This window comes from Ambystoma mexicanum, chromosome 1q (assembly GCF_040938575.1).
Source record: "Ambystoma mexicanum isolate Mex_15411 chromosome 1q, UKY_AmexF1_1, whole genome shotgun sequence".
Classification (NCBI taxonomy): Eukaryota; Metazoa; Chordata; class Amphibia; order Caudata; family Ambystomatidae; genus Ambystoma; species Ambystoma mexicanum.
In genome coordinates this window covers 287,776,033-287,791,171 of record NC_090922.1, presented here as the reverse complement: position 1 = coordinate 287,791,171, position 15,139 = coordinate 287,776,033, and positions in this window count along the sequence as shown.

The following is a 15,139-nucleotide window of genomic DNA, read 5'->3' as shown; positions in this document are numbered from 1 at the left end:
GATCTACCACCAAATTGCTGCTTGGAGAAGCGACTGACCCTAGGGAGTTGGAGGCAGATGAGAGAAGAGCTTGAGAAGGAAGATATTTAGGAAGATAGAGTTGAAGGTATTGAGATTCCAGGCCCCAGAAAGCCATGTGGACAATGCAGAGGGTTTTGAACTTAATCCTCGCCACCACTGGGAGCCAGTACTGAGATTTCAGTCGTGGAGAGATACAATCCCTGGGCTTGAGGACAAGGACAAGTCTTGCAGTCATGTTTTGGATGAGATGCAGAGGGCGGAGAGTAGAGGCAGACAGATTTAGAAAGAGGCTGTCACAATAGTCCAGCCAAGAGATAACCAGTGCTCTGGATACAGTGAGCTTCTGGGAGAAGGAGAGGAAAGAAAGAATGCCTCTGAGGAGGTGCAGCTGGTAGTGTGATTTCTTAGAGATGTCATAGATGTGAGGAGAGAAGGAGAGGGAGAGTGTTGAATCGAAGATGACTCCAAGGTTTTAGCCTCACAGGTGGGAGCAGGAAGAGGGCCAAGAGAGTCCAGCCAGAGAGTGACAGGAAAGGAGGGAGCAGGAGTGCCAATGAGGAGAATCTCAGTCTTGCTGCCACTAAGGCAGAGATCATTGGTGGCACACCACTCCTGAATGGCAGACAGACAGTCAGAGATGAGAGATGGAGAGGAGCTGGAGAAAGTGAACCTGAAAATGAGTTGAGTGTCGTCCGCATAGCACTGAAAGTTGAGGCAGAGAGCAGCGATGCGGTGGGCAAGAAATGCCAGGTATTGGTTGAACAGGCAGGGAGAGAGGTTAGATCACTGGGGAACAACACAGGTAGAGATAGAGATAGATGAGAGGAAGGACCCAAGTTGGACATGGAAGGGTCGATTGCAGAGGAAAGAAGTCAGCCACGCCAGGGCCTGATCAGTGATACCCTGATATTGCTGCTTCTGGTTTTATCTGCCCTTCCTCTTCATCCATGGGTATTTCTGGCCTGAACAAAAAATATGTAGGTAGTCACAATGGTCTGCCCTGTATTCTATAAAGCCATGCTAATAATATGTTCACCCCGTAAAGGAATACCTCTGGGTCCAGTGGCACACCCCTTTGTACATTCTGACCATAAAATGCTGTTATAAGTTCTTGTGCATTCACATAATGAACCCCTGGATTGGAACATATTATTCCCTGGTCAGTTGAATGACATTGCCATGTTCGGTTTGCTCATCAAATCTCTTCCCAATATGTTAACTTGTGCCTTGTGGGAATATTACAGTGGCATGGAAGGGTTGTGTTCTCCTATTGTAATACATAAATCATCAGTAAAAGGAACCATACTTGTCGCCCCAGAAAAAACGTTTGCATTCATGGCAATGGCTGATATTGGGTATTTTCCCTCTCTAGCACAAGGCAAGACCAAGTCACCCCTGTGTTTACTAGGAAGGAGAATGTCTTGTCACCAATCATCACTCAGACCCTCAGGTCCTCTTGTGGGTCTAGTGTAATTGATAGGATAGAAACCATCAAGCATCTCTGTGGGCTGTCAGATTGTGGGTATAAGTCCAGTCCCTTGCTGGTAAAAGGATTCCCTCCCACTACTGTCACCCCCATATTCTAGGTGTGGGTGCCTTTGACAATATGTTCACGTTCCATGGCCCCTCTGCATTCTGTTGTACTGGTGTTTGTGTCTGCATTGGTATCTGCTGTGCCTGCATTAGAATGTGCTGTGTTTTAATTGGTGCTTGCTGTGTTTGTGTCAGCATTACGGGTTGTGTGGGTTGTATTTGCGGTACTTGTGCCTGATATTGCATGTGATCTTACACAAAATATTCAGGTGGCTGTGTGCTATATGGTGGGGGAAATGTGTTCCCCCTTCTTGGATCATCCAGGGGCTCATTCTGCTGCATCCCTCCTCTGCTTCTGCATACGCACAAAATGTGCCCCATCTCTTACCACATGTCCATCATTGCTGTGTCTGCCCACCAAATCTAGGATGCCTGCCATTAAATCCCCCTCCCTGTGGAGCCTGAAATCTGTACCCTTTACCTCTGGGTGTTCCACCTCGCCATTGTGGGAAATAATTATACTCTCCTCTTGATGAAGCATTTCTGTTAGCTGGCAATTATGCCTGTTGTGCCCCCTGTGTTTGAAACCCTCTCCACTTGTTAATACTGCCCCTTCCACTGAAAGTGTTCCCAATTCTTTCTGAACTAACCTTACTTCCATCTTCCTGTCTTCAACTTTTTTTCTGTCCTTCTCTTGGTATAGTCGACAATGGTGAACGATTGTCTGCTGAATTTCTTGCAATGGCTTCACTTCAATTCCCACAATTTTTCTCAACTTTTCTTGTACCGGATTGGGCAGCCCCAAACGTAATATATGATGAAAAATGGTTACGTTTTTGTCCCCTGGTTCTTCTGAATATACATTGTTGGGTCTTTGTCTGCTCTCATTTATCATGTCATAATAACGCTCATATCTGACGAGTCTGGGTACTGAACCATAAGGTCCCTCCGCACATTAGCTTAACAATTATGAAAGGGTGCCCTGTCATGGTTAGTGTTTTGTGCAGTTACTCCAGGAATGCCCACTTGTGTTCAAATGTCATCTGACCTCTCTCCTAGTGTGGCAACTAGCAAACCTTTTATGTCCCCTACTCCTAAGGTCATCCCAGCCATCATTCTCCCCACATTACAAATTCAGTTACGCACTCCTGAGGTCAGTGTTGGAAATTGAAAATCCGAATTATTTATATCCATTTGTGGCCATGGTAAATATTGCAGCGCCCCTCCCTGTTAAGATGGATTTCTAAACTCTGATCTGGTGGGCAGAAGTTTAGGAGACCAACCTAGTTTAGTGGAACAGGGGAACCTTCTGGACAAACCAGACCAATTTACGGTCTCTTGGCAGGCGGTCAAGATTAAGCCTCAGGAGGGGTAAGAGTGATCCGAAGCCCACAATGAGCACACACAGTAAAACTCCACAGATTACTCTTAGACAAGTATTTATCAAAAGTACATTTATTATAGGCCTTTATAACGAAACAAAAATAAACCACATTATTAATAAAACAGTTACCACATAAAATGAGTTTAGCCTAATGCAGATGAAGGGGGAGAACACAACTACAACCTACAACAGAAGAGGTGAGTAAAATACAATTATCACATTAGGCAGTTCTACAATTCAATGCCTAGCTTATGTAGACCAGCCTTACGAAGTGGGGAGCCTGATGATATGATATGATGTGGCATATATAATGCGCCTGTACACAAGTGTTTCTAGGCACAACAAGACAAGGAGGGGGAAACAAAGGGAGGACAAAATAACGATCTTACTATGCCTTGTGTCATTCAGATCACGCAAGTGTGGGACACAGGGAAGGGCAAAAGTGCCAGGGAGGATGTGAAGGGGAAGTGCAGTTAACTCACAAGTGAACCCAGCGGGTGGTTCATAAGTGCAGAGAGAAGGGACTGTAGGGTTGCAGATACAGCCCTTTAAGTGCTGGGGAGGCCAGAGGCAGTGCAAGGGCAACTGGACATGCAGGAGCCTGGGCCTGAGTTCAGAGGGTGACCAGGTGACCAGTGAGCAGTGCAGTCAGGTGCATCAGCAGGGGGGAGGAAGAGAGAAAGCGGAAGCGATAAGGAAGCTCTTCAGTTGCTTCTGGATCTAGAGGTGGTTCTGCTCAAGTATGAGAGAGGCAGGGAGGCTGCTCCAGAGGGACACTCCAGCCACGGAGATAGATCTGCCCCCAACTCTCTGCTTGGAGAAGCATCTGATGCTCAGAGAGTTGGAGATTAATGAGCGGAGAGCTCAAGAAGGAAGATGTTTTGGAAGAGAACATTGGAGATAGAGTGGTCCCAGGCCCCAGAAAGCTTTGTGGATGATTCAGAGGGTCCTGAACTTGATCCTTGCAGCCACAGGGAGGCATTGGAGAGATTTCAGAGCTGGAAAGGTATAATTCCTGGGCTTTAGGCCAAGGACAAGTCTAGCAGTCCTGTTCTGGATAAGTTGTAAATGTTGAAGAGTAGAGGCAGGAAGATTTAGAAAGAAGCTGTTACAATAGTCCAGCCTATAGAGGACCAGAGCTCTAGAGACAGTGAGCTTCTGCGGGAAAGTGAGAAACGGAAAATACCAGAGAGGAGGTGCAGCTGATAGTATGACTTCTTAGTGACATCAGGGATGTGAGGAGAGAAGGAGAGGGTGGAGTTGAAGTGACACCAATGTTCTTAGCCTCACAGGAAGAGGCTCCAAAGTGGGCAGCCAGAGAGAGAGAGATGAAAGTAGGTAGCAGGTGTCTCAGTGAGGACGATCTCAGTCTTATTGGCATTAAGGCAGAGATCATTGGTGGGGTTGTAGGTCAACTGGTCGAATCTAAATGGTCGACAGGACAAATGGTCGACACCAAAAGGTCTACAGGTCAAATGATCGAATTATTTTTTCTTTTTTTTCACATTTTTTCACCCCCTTTGTTTTGCTAAAAACCCATTTTTTTCCCTAAACGAAAACCTAAAAAAATATATATAACTAAAAAACAAAATCAATCATTTGTCCTGTCGACCAAATTGTGTCGACCATTTGTCTGTCGAACATTTGTCTGTCGACCATTTCACTAGACACCCATTGGCGGCACACCATTCCTGAATTGCGGCCAGACATTTGGGTATGAGAGGAGAAGCAGAGGTGACTGAGGGGAGCCTGAAAGAGAGCTGAGAATCATCCGCATAACATTCAAAATTGGAGCAGAAAGTAGTGATGCAGTTGGCAGTGAGCCTTGTGCTCAAAAGTACAGCAGTGTGTTAACAATGCGCAGAAGTGCGTAAGAGTGAAAGTGGGTCCTCTTCAAGAAGCTGTAGCAGTTCAGGAAGGGGGATGAGGTGATGAAGAATAAAGCCCTAATCTTCAAGAAGGGTCTATAATTGCAGGAAGAGCGACTTTTAGAGTACGGGAATAGCTGAGGAGCACAGGCTAGCCCAGCTAGGGAGAGTATCTTTTCAGGGGTTTTCATGCGTAAAAACAAGTGGATGTGCCAGGGGGCCACTTTAAGTGATGCAAGTACTCACCGACCCTCGACACAGTGTCATCCAAACTTTGCCAGTGAAGTCCAGGTCGCTCGTAGGTTTAACCCCTGCAGTTACAGGTTGCTCCAGCTCTCAGCAGCTGCGGCATGGGACGATTGTCTGTGGAGGGACAGTAGCTTTTTCTCTGCTCTCGAAAAAGAAAGGAATACACTTCCAATGCAGCACATCTCAGGGCATGGTAGGAAGGTCTGCAGATACTCAACAGTCACCACAGCACAGTGAAGTAGGGACCGCAAATGATTGTGGCGTGGCGCACTCTCATAAATCACGACCCACAGGAGCTAGGACAACGAATTCTGTCTGGAGAAGTTGCAGAACCACATGTAAGCGAGTCCGAAAGCCTTGAGTCTCACCTTGGGACAGTAGTGCTCATATATGCTACCCCGGGTACGAGATGGTCAGTTCGCTGGATGGCCCAGGAACACTTTCAAAGAGGCACTTTGTGAAGGTAAGCAGTAGCTGCCACTACTCCAAAGGGCCAAAGTGCCCTTGTAGGTCTTCTTGGGATGATACAAAAGCAGGGGTCTGACGGGACAACAGTGGGGTCACGGTGCCAAACCTTCCAGTACATCTCTGGCAGTTCCACTGGTCTGCTCTTTCATTTCAGGATACTTGGGGCCAGTATGAACTTCAGGAGATCGACCTGGAATGGATCCAAATCCCCTTCTCTTATCCAAGATTCATTTTACGCTCAAATCTGCGATAGTCAATGAAAGATCCACTCTCTTGCATGCACGCCAGACGTGGGTCAATCATGGCCCACAGAGTTTCCAGTCATTCAGGCATGCAAGACATCCTGGCACTAGTAGTTTGGATTGCCCAAATACAGAATAACTGGGTCTCTCAGCCTGGGTGACGGCAAAGGGACGAAATGACCAAAGGACAGAAGAAAAGAGTTCATGACACAGCCATTTTCGGCACTGGCCACAGACTTGGCCAACTGCGCTAAATGCCATATGGTCCATAAAAACGTAGTGAAAATACTTTAAAAGTAAACTGCTGCCACCAGTTCATCCTAGGCACACTTGTTCAAACACCAAAACGTCCTTAGAGGGTGGCTAGGGTCATAAACCAAAAGGACCCCTATGCACGGTACTGTAAGGTATTTGGCACATAGATAAAAAAGTTACCAAGAAATGGCAAAATATATATATTTTCCGGTACTGACAGCCTGAAGGACGCATCAGTTTACCCATAACAAATTAGTTAACCTCTGCAGCTAGTCCCCATGTTGGCCTGTTTAAATTACTCTCTAATTGGTCTGCAAATCACTGCCACCAGCTGCAGGGCACAACACAACAGCAGGGCGGATACACAAAGCCTTTGTTAATCAGGCTGGCCATTGCAGGGGGAAGATTTGGTCCTCCCCAACTGGAGATGCATTGTGTACCGCTGGCTGTCATATTCTAACTAAATATCCCAACTAAATATGACAGGGGGGACTGTGCCTATAGGATGTGTCCACCCAAAGTACACAGGCCTATGCGTTTGCCATGCTGTGAGCATAGGAAAATGTGTGTGGATTAGGCCCACTTATTGTCTTCAGATTAGTCTACCAACATTCCATTTAATTAAACATTTAGTAAAAGCCCAGGCGATTGTACACCCACTGTGCGGATGCTCGAATTCCTCACACAGAGACTCCTAAAGGGATTATGAGAAAGCAGCAGACCAAATGTGTGTACTATCTCTGGGCCCTGGGCTTTGGAGTTCTTCATAATTACCCTCATGGGTCCCTGCAGTCTGTGGTCATTAGTCTCTGCAGGTACCTTGCTACCAGGTGTTGATGTTGTCACTTCTTCCAGTGGTTTCTTGGTCATGAACCTGGAAAAGGAGCTCTTCAAGGGTATCTTGTCTGGTATCCACTTGGGTCTGTTGTTATCTCAAACCAATATTCTACTTATAGATCCTTTCCCATTATAGCCTTTGGGGAACTTTTACCACCTTAAAAACTCTTCTTAAATGCCTTTTAAGGGTGCTTACCTGAACAGTGACCGTTTGCTGGATATCACTAGGTTCCCTAGAGTTTCCTACAAAAAACTGGAACTGTAGCAGGTACTCGTGATTTGTTCCTGCATTTTTATATTTTTGGTATTGCACTGCTGTCTACTAAAAATGCTTTCAATTAAATTGCAATCTTTTTTTCTAGGAGTGTAATGTGACCTTATGGGTTGGTAGAAACGTCTAATCGAAACCTAATATTTTGTGGCTCTCTGGGCTTGGAGGTTAAAGTGTTAAACCCTCCCGTTCCCTCTAGTTGCTGTACGTAATGTACAGTGTGCATTTGTAACAGTTATGCTACTATGTGCTAGAGGTGTAGAAATGATAGTGTGTGTTTTCTGTGTACCATTTTGAGTCCTGCTTATGATTGTATCAATATCCCTTTTCTTTCCACCCCTTAGGTCTAAATGTAGTGTCTTCGCCAGGTATTAGGGGTGGGTAGGGCCTTCAATGACCATTAATTATTTTGTACATGCACAGAAGTTCACTTTGAGCCCATCATAAATGGTTGTAGTGGGAATCTACAGAGTATAAACCCTGTCCAAGGCTTTTATGCAGTATGATATGATATATAATATGATATGGCATTAATAATGCGCCTGTACACAGTAGATTTCCACCATGGCCCATTTTCATAATTTGTATAGCTGTGAGTGGTAAAGTTAGCTTCCACTGCATCCTTCCTCTCCACCGTACAGGTACTCTAGCATAGCATTTACATCAGCATGGTTGTTCATGCCGGCGCACATGCTGGGGAGTCCTATCAAGTCCACTGGCTTTTTGTATCATGCATACATAGGCAGCATTTACTTAATTTGCATGGGTGAGTGCAAAAGTGGAGCGTACAAGTGTGTACGCCGACCTTTTGCTCTGCTCTTTGCACCCCACCATACAAATGATTAAAATAAGGTGGCGTGGACCATTGTATGTAACAGTTCCCTACCGCCTTTTTCCGGGGAACTCGAATACGAACAGCATAATATTTTACTATGTGTTAAGATTAAACTAAGTAATTATTTGACCTAATAATGAAGTGTATTCCTTTAATTATACAAATTTGCTGTCTTCTTTGACAGTAATTCCGGGGAATAAATGTACTTTGCTACAAGCCTTCCTCCCTCCCTTGACTTAAGACTGACTGCTCTGTCATAGCTACTATTATATAGAGGTCTGTTTTAAATGTCAGTGGGAGCCATGCTTTGCCATTAGGTTGGATGGCTGCATGTCCCTGACAAAAGGACTGTGGAAAAATCCCAGTCAGGGAACAGTATACGGGTTGCTAACAATTTCTCTATATGTGCAACAATCAAGGAGCCGTTTAATAGATCCAGCAGTGATTACATACCAATTAGACTATGGCACTCAACAATCAAGAGCAGTAAAAGGTGATGCAATACTATGGGGGTCATTACGTGTTTGCTGGTATCTGGTAAATGTGTAGGTAACCATTCACCAGCACTTTTACTGGTCCGGCAAAGTATGGATGACACAGAGCCCAATCACTGGAATTACCGTCACTGGTAACACATCTCACGGAATTACCGGTGTCAGTAACACAGGCAATGGAAGTACCAGCAATGCCAGAAACATGTGCCGGTAACACAGGCACAATGTTATTAATGGCATATTATGAGCTTTGACTTGCCAGTAATACAATGGTTTTATACAATACAATTATTTGGTCAGTTTGGCCCAATGTGTGCTTATATATGTGGGTGGTGGGAACGCACATTGAATGTTGGTCTGCCAAGGAGGCTATGATTCCTGCCCTGTTCTCCCTTAGCACACATGGCCACTCATTATATGTCCATGAGTGAGGCAGTGCATTTTGCCTATGGTGCTTGTGCATGACTATGTATGACGGCAACCCCTGGCATGTGTGTGTGAGACTGGCCCATTTGCTGTGACAGACATGTGTTGGACCTGTTCCTTGCCATTTAGTATTCCTCTGCCTGGGGATTCATTTATTTGAACATTAAATTGGCATTTACCTGGTCTTTGTTGTACTTGCAACCATTGCCTTGGATCCCAGCTCTGGTCTCTGCTGCCCTGACTCCCTTGATGCCCTACATCTGCAGGATGGAGTGTCTTGGGAGGATAGCTCAGCAGCAACGTGCTCACCTTGGAAGCATGACGACACTGAGCAACAGAGATTCGATCCCCAGGTCTGTTCTTAGAAACTTCTGGGTATTTGCGTGTTATAAATAACCTATCACATCAGCGCATTGCATCTCCTCCCGGTGCATCAGAGTCATAGTTTCCACCGTCCCTCCTCCTGTGGCAAATGATTGCCTCCAATGGGTGGCCAAGATGTTCCTAACCCACAGCTGGAAATTTACCCAATGCTTGTGGCAGTCACATGGTGTGCATGGGACAGGCCCCACTGCAGTCACCATGTTGGTCAACTCTTGCCAGATGGGCCATCTTCCTCCTATGGCTTGTCCGCTGATTGTCAGCCCCAAAGAATGCCTCCACATTTGCAACCACATTGTCAATGAGGGCAGTCAGTTAGGGCTCCGTAAAACATGGCTTGAGTAGCACTCTTGATTTGCCTCTCCCTGGCATGCCTACTGTGTTGGATGGTGTGGATGGCAGCAGGAAATGGCTGATTTTGAGTGGATTGTGATTTTTAAAATGGCCACCGGAGAGCTTCTCATTCCTGAGATGATGCTATTTCCAGTGCCAGTAATTCTGGCACTGGAAATTCCAGCTTCGGAATTACGGCACCAGTGATTCAGTCCGTCAGGCTGCTGGTATCGTTGTTTCCGGCAGATTTCTGCTTTCAGATTTCACCTGCAATTTATTCTCTTGGCAGGGGGGAAAGCTTGCACACGCAGACCTATAATAAGCCAGTAATTCTGGCAGTCAGCCTGCCGGCAAGGATACTTCCGTCACGCCGCAATTACCAGCATTGTTCCGGGAATGTCATAATGAGGGCCTATGTATTAGCCCTAGTAATATGGGCAACTTGTGACAAAATGTCTGCCGTTCTGATGGAGTAGACAGATGAGTAGTTGCTATTCCACCTGCTCAGTTTAACACTAATACCAGAACATCAGTGATCCCCATCATAAAGGTGAAACAAGTACAGCCAGGCAGGTATATCTCATTCGTAATGTAGTCCAAGGACACAATATAACTATTCATGAAGGATGCAAGATGATACAGTTGCAAAAGAATAAAACAATAGCACAGAGTTACTAAAATAAAAAAATGCTCAGCCAAGGTTCTAGTAAATATTTACTTAATAAGAACTAACAATGCATGCAACTAATTAAGAACACCGAAGACCCAGCCCTATAAAGGAAACAGGATTCATGCTTTAAAAATAAAAGGAGCAATCTGGTTGAAGACAGGGGTGCAAGTATTTTGAGCAGAAAATGTCAAAAGTATCCTAAAAAGATAAATAGTGGGGTCTTAAAAGTCACTGGGGCTCTTTACAGCGGACCAATGCAATTACCTTTATTGCTGGTCTTGGTCTCCTGGCAGAATCAAGCCAGGCTTCATGGCATTTTTCTCCAGTCGAGCCAATGTCTAGCTCATCCAAGCATGCTGTTTCAGTGATGAGTTGTGAGTGAGGTGCCTTCGAGGCAGGACCCTCTGTGGATCGAGTCCGCATTTGATGTGGGTTGAGTTGATGCCTCCCAATAGGTCGAGTCAGTGGTCTAGTTGCATAGAGATGAGGCACCCTCTGGGTCGAGGGAGAGTTTGGGAAAGGCGAGTCAGGTACTTTCACACTGGTGATCAGCGCTTCAAGGTACTTAACATGTCTAAAGCATCACCACATGTCCTGTAGTGTCTTGAAATGAGCTGATCACGGTTGAACCAACTCAAAGTAGTCTGGAGGAGGTAAACATGTGTGTAAGCTGCTTCTAGGCTCCTGGGTTGCTGGGATGCCTACTCCAGAGTCTCCAGGGACAAGGTAAATTCTCTGTTTCTGCACTTCCACTTCTGGAGGTTTGTCTGTCACCTACAGGGTGTCTTTCACCTCCATTGAACAGGGTCCTTGTTCAGGTACACAGGCAGTAGAGAGGATGTGGTCCTCAGCAGTTTCACCCCAAATGTGCCCTTGAGATGGGTAGGGCAAAGAGCTTTCCTCTTCTTTGGAGTCTTCTGTCTGCACCCCTATCCCAAAAAGAGCTCCTGGTGAATCCTTCTTGAAGTTTAAATGCAGGTCTCACCCATTATACAGGCAAACTGATACAACAGATTGGTGCAGAGCAAGCCTGTTGTCCAGGGTCCAATAAGGCTGCCGAATTAAGTGTTCATTGCCTCCAGATGTCATACCCAGAGTTCCTTGTCTGCAGGAAGTGGGGCGGGACTGGAGGTTTAGGAAGCCCCAGCAAAAGAAACATGAGGCAACCGCTCACTGGACTAAACCTCCCTTCTGGTCTACTCTAACTCCATCCCCTTCCTCTGTCTGCCTACTTCAAAAGGACGCGAGCAATCGGCACCCTGGTGTGATAAAGGCATTGTCATATAAGGATCGTCTTTGAAGAGGTGGTTCCCAGGGTATCTCCTGGGGAAGGTTTCTGTGCCCTTAAAACAGGTATCAACTTTCCTCAGGGGCATCAAGGGGGCATCACACTGGGAAGAATCCCTCCTGGTTGTGGGTACACCAAGGTCAGACAGCTAAAACACACCCAGCCCTGCCATGAGTGAATCTCCTCACCACGCTGACAGGACTATCACATCCAAATGCTTTGTCTGTATAGTTATGTAACCTCTGCATCCACCATGTCATATTTAGACTTTTCTTCTATTTACAGTTTACCTTGCCACCACTGCAGTCCACAATCATTATGTTTTGAACCAGCGGTGCAGATTATTAACGAGCCACATTTGCCTTTTGAAACTTTGTGTTCAGGCTTGTTTGTGTAGAAAGGCATATGTGATCGTTGACCTGTCCTGCTGCCACTGCAGGTCAGTTTCTGGAGATGTCATGGTCATCGCAAAGGCACGTAAGTGTACTATGATTTTTGCCTGGAGTGTTATGACAGGATGGGTCTGATTAGCAGTTCTCCCTTTCAGAAACAAAATTAACTGCGTCATTTTAGTTCTGAACATCAAAAAGATAAAGACTATGCTGCCTTTTGCGCATGGCATTCCGTCATACTACCACAATCAATATAGTTGCAATAAAAGCATGGGATGCAAAAGTCAGACATCTGTAAATAAGATGTGTCAGCCACGAGGGATCCACATTCAACTTGACCCTGCATGAAAGTTCAGTACCAGGTTATTATTTTATTTTTTTACACACAATGGGGATCACAATTGATGGAGCCTATTGCATTGGGAAAGCAAATACAATCAACTATCTGGGCCTTCTCTGGACAGTGGTCCTTAATTTTTCCCTCTATCGCTTGACAGGGTCCATCTCCTCGGCATGCAAAACAGTCATGTATAATTTATGTTAGCTATAGTGTCCCCAACACTTCTTTCTTGACTTTTCTTGATACTGCAGCTAATGTCGTCACAGTCACGCATTGGTCCACGTGAACGCACCTACTAGGTATACTCAGGGGGTAATACTAGCTCTTCCGATTGGAGTCGGGATCTGGCGTTGGGAAGCAGGCAGTAAGCTGAACCACAGTGGCTGTCACTTTCTGCCTCCTTTTTGAACTATGTAAATCATCTTCGCCGTAAGGAAAGGTGCCTGCTAAATGCGTTAAAGGCTTTGAACCCCGCCCCCACACCCCCAGATCATCAAGTCTGTATCTGGTGTGGGTGCTGAGGGTGTGGAGGGTTTGGTTCCGGTGCTCTTTACTTTTTCTTGGCCCCTTTGGGGGTCAAAACATCAGCTGGGCCTCCTTTATCATTCCTAGTGCCCATTCCGAGGAGATGTTGCACAATTTGCCTCAGGTGCCTCTTCAGTAACTCCTGTGTCTTGCCTTCTGCACTTTTGGTTTTCTCTTGGCCCGGTGCTACTTCACCAAATGTTTTGGTCCGCAGTAACCTGCACCCAACTCCCGTTGTCCAACCTCTGCCTCTGCCACTCATTTTATTTGCCTGTGGCTCTCTGCAGGCATTTCTGAAGCATTTTAATTATCACTGACATTCAGGGCACATTGGGGTTTATTTTACAAGTCCCGGAGTGCAAATGTAATGTGTATAAGTATCGTGAACACCATGCACGCATCACCTTTCCACTATGGGGGATTTGTGTGGTGTCTAGAAACAGAATAGGGACATTCTTCCTCCACCTCCACATGCCTCCAGGTTTTATGCCAGCGTGAGATGTTTTTGCTGGAGCATAAGTAATGGATTCCTCTGGAAGCTGTGAGGATTTAGCACCTCTAAAAGCCGGCTGATTCCAAAGGAAACCATTGTAAATGCTGCTAGCCACGTGCAAACGGCTGTCAACATTTACACTTTCCATGGAACGGAATGCGCAAACGAGGCCCAATATCAATATTGCCTGGTTTTACTCCGTGGCTTTGCACTCTGTTTTGCAAATGAAGAAAATTGTATCTCTGCACTTCGAGGCCATACCAATGGCTGTAGGCTCTATACAAGTGAGATATAACATCACATATAAAATGCACCACTTTGTGTTTTATGGCCTATTTATTTTCGTTTTATTCCCTTGCGGATGTGGTACTCTACGTAACCTCTCAATAAGTCCAATATGGCTGCGCCAGTGGGTGCATATAGTCTGTCTCCATCGTCACTCTCTGGCAGACCTAATTGCTAATTTAAGCAGGGATTGTAACACTGTATTCAGGGCGTCTAAAATACTCTTGAAGAATCATAAAACATATGAATTAGCTCCTACCATTTCATCATAAAATTCAATTCAATGAACTGTTTCATGTATAAATATTAATATGCTGTTATTTGTCGAAGCTAGCATTTACAGAATCAAGGGTGACATGTATTGCTAATTGAACCTTTTTCCACAAATAAGCCACATTGCATTAATGAGAATTGATACAAGGCACTATTTTAAGGCACTACTGCTGCACAAATAGGGCAAGATGCAATAACAAGAACTGATCCAATTAGGAGTAGTTGTAGTGTTGACACGAGGCATTCATTTAAGGAAATTGGGCAAGTTGCATGTTTGAATTATATGTATGGTATCATATATATGTTGTGTCTGTATAGTTTGAGGGATTGTTATTGTAAATTGAAATATGAGGTTTGTGAATTAGTTTGTGTAGGTTATGTATTCATAAGTATAGCATTTTGTACAAATGTTTTGCACAAATCAAGGTAACCGTAACTGAATGATTATGAAATAGTATCTATAACTCTATAACATGCAAACACCTTCGCATATGATTTAGAGTGCTGCAGCGTTGCTGATCGAAAATATTTTTTTTTAAAGTAAGTGCTATGTTTTTTTCCAAAACATAGGATAATGTATCTGATCAGTAACACCGTGTTTTGAGATTAGAATTGATTTCCCGAGTTTTGGCTGACCAATAGGGCCACCTCCGAGGGCACTGACTGCATACGTTTTGTCCCCACTATCACTCTCTAGCAGAAGAAACTGCTAATTTAAGACAGCGATTTGAAGACCCAACACCTGGGACAGGGGAATCGTGTCTTTTCAGCCTTACACCTGGCAATGTCAACACGTGGAAAGAGTTTCCTTTCTGGCGAATGATGATGCCACTTGGTTTTCCTTGGATTCTGGGTCATATGACACTGCTTTTACTCTCTACACCCTCTACTATACCCCCACCTCTTTTCTAGATTGTTTCTCTTGTTCCTTTTTGATCTCCTTCACACAGATGTTTAACTCTTGTCTGCAGGGCTGCCTTTTCCTTGTGCGTCGATGAGCCGCTTCCTGCAAATTGGTTATGGCAAATTGGTAACTTTTGTCCCCTTACGCAATACTGATGAAACTTTCACAAACACACACCGAGTCTTGCTTGCTGAAGTCTAATCCTGGAGACATGCATTTGTATACATTCTGTGTCGAGGGTCGCAGGCTCAGTTGTTCGTTTGAAGAAGTGCATTCCGGCCTTACTTTTGCCAGACAAGCTGCCTATCCCCACATGCCCCTCAGGGATGGATGCCGAGGCCTGGTTGAGGGTGGCATGTTTCTTGTTTTTGA